Source organism: Perna viridis, chromosome 7 (assembly GCF_037379345.1).
Source record: "Perna viridis isolate PV_CMFRI_1.1 ecotype Kerala chromosome 7, ASM3737934v1, whole genome shotgun sequence".
Taxonomy (NCBI): domain Eukaryota; kingdom Metazoa; phylum Mollusca; class Bivalvia; order Mytilida; family Mytilidae; genus Perna; species Perna viridis.
Genome location: NC_142451.1, coordinates 14,541,918 through 14,544,387, shown reverse-complemented (window position 1 = coordinate 14,544,387; position 2,470 = coordinate 14,541,918). Strand labels below are relative to the sequence as shown.

The 2,470-nt window shown below is 31.2% G+C and overlaps 1 non-coding gene across 1 annotated transcript; it reads right to left on the bottom strand.

The window, feature by feature from the left end:
- Nucleotides 1-780: 780 nt before the first annotated feature.
- Nucleotides 781-862, bottom strand: Trnal-aag (transfer RNA leucine (anticodon AAG)). Its single transcript has one exon. It is a non-coding gene; the product is annotated as a tRNA-Leu (tRNA).
- Between the last annotated feature and the right edge of the window lie 1,608 nt (nt 863-2,470).

Genomic DNA, 2,470 nt, shown 5'->3' with positions numbered 1-2,470 from the left:
ACTTATTTAATATCACAGTTAAGGTTAATAATCCAATAAAAGAATATCCACATGTGCGGATGACTCCTAAAAACGAGAAAAAAACTTCGATTTTTCACCCAGCTCAGAAAACGTGGCCTTCGTCTCAAACCGGAAACCGGAAGTCCCCTTAAACCAGCGCCTTAGACCGCTCGGCCACGCTACCGTTACACAAAACGGCTGCAAAATAGTCATGTCCTTCGTTTCCAGATATTTCACTTTTTACCAAATTTGTCTTCAAGGCAATTATTACGCCATATGATATGATGACATAAACTTATCAATACGTTTCAATAAAAGATGCACAGATGATATTGTATTTGTTATTAACAGCCACATATACCAAATTCATGATGCGTTTATCCAATATATAGAAAACATTTTACCACATCGTAATGTTAGTATATCTTCAAAACCAATCTTAATTTGCCCCATATTTCAAGTTTCTAATATTTTCTTCAATATAAAGTGTTCGAATATGTCTTAAGAAGAGAATTTCTCTGAAACCGCACCACTTGAATAGCATGAAAAATCTTCTAATTGTAGCTTTATATATACATACATATAGCGTAAGTAGAGTAAAAACCATTCCATACATATATATATACCCTTGTATGAATTCATTCCACGGAGTGTACAGGGATTAAAGTTGCGTACATTAATTAAAGACATTTCACCAATAATTTCAACTATTTAGGTCGATTCCACAACATAGCATATTATTACAAAATGTATTTTGTGAAATTCTGCAGCAAAAATACCTGGCAGCGGTGGGATTCGAACCCACGCCTCCGAAGAGACTGGTGCCTTAAACCAGCGCCTTAGACCGCTCGGCCACGCTACCGTTACACAAAACGGCTGCAAAATAGTCATGTCCTTCGTTTCCAGATATTTCACTTTTTACCAAATTTGTCTTCAAGGCAATTATTACGCCATATGATATGATGACATAAACTTATCTATACGTTTCAATAAAAGATGCACAGATGATATTGTATTTGTTATTAACAACCACATATACCAAATTCATGATGCGTTTATCCAATATATAGAAAACATTTTACCACATCGTAATGTTAGTATATCTTCAAAACCAATCTTAATTTGCCCCATATTTCAAGTTTCTAATATTTTCTTCAATATAAAGTGTTCGAATATGTCTTAAGAAGAGAATTTCTCTGAAACCGCACCACTTGAATAGCATGAAAAATCTTCTAATTGTAGCTTTATATATACATACATATAGCGTAAGTAGAGTAAAAACCATTCCATACATATATATATATATATATATATATATATATATATATATATATATATATATATATATATATATATATATATACTCTTGTATGAATTCTTTCCACGGAGTGTACAGGGATTAAAGTTGCGTACATTAATTAAAGACATTTCACCAATAATTTAATAATTTCAACTATTTAAGTCGATTCCACAACATAGCATATTATTACAAAATGTACTTTGTGAAATTCTGCAGCAAAAATACCTGGCAGCGGTGGGATTCGAACCCACGCCTCCGAAGAGACTGGTGCCTTAAACCAGCGCCTTATTTTTTTTTTTTATTATCTTTATTGAATAAAACAATACTATATAACAATGCAAATCACAATGTCTATAAAATCATAATATTACACAATTGAAGACTATACAATTTATCACAGTTTGAATAACAACACATCTTCTTCTAACATCACAATGGGATTGTCTCTCAAGAACTTTTTATGAAAGACTGAAAGTCTGTTTGTAGATTTACAATACATATAAAAATAACCAATGTAATGTCTCAGTGTGTATTTGAAATATGCAATTAGGTTAATACTTCGTGTACCATTTTTGAACATTTGTCTTTGTTTCATTATACACAGTCTTCCAATAGACAGCAAAAAATTAACAAAGTGAACATTTACACCCTTTACACTGGATGATACACCCAACAAAAATAACGTCATATAAGTATGTTCCTGTATTAAGTTCACCTCTGATTGTACAAATAGTGTCTCTAAAATATCAAATACGAAATCATGAAAGTTAACAAGTATGTCACATGTTAGAAAAATATGAAATAAAGTTTCCTCTTCACAGTCACAGTTTTGACACACATTGCTGTCTATTATTCCTATTTTACATAGTTTAACATTAGTAAAAATCTTATTGTGACATAACTTGAAATCTAGATCAATACATTCAGATGGTTTCCAGAAACTATGTATCTGTTTCCAAACAAAACAGAAATCACTTTCATGAATATCACATTGTTCACACCAAAATTCATAACATTTAGGTTTAATAAAACACTTTTGTAACAGTAACGTATAAAATCTTTTTGTTTTACACAACGACATGTCACATACTTTATTGTCAAACTGAACATAGAATTGAGACAGATCATCATTTTTCACATTACATTTTGTCAAAACAACTTCTTTCCACT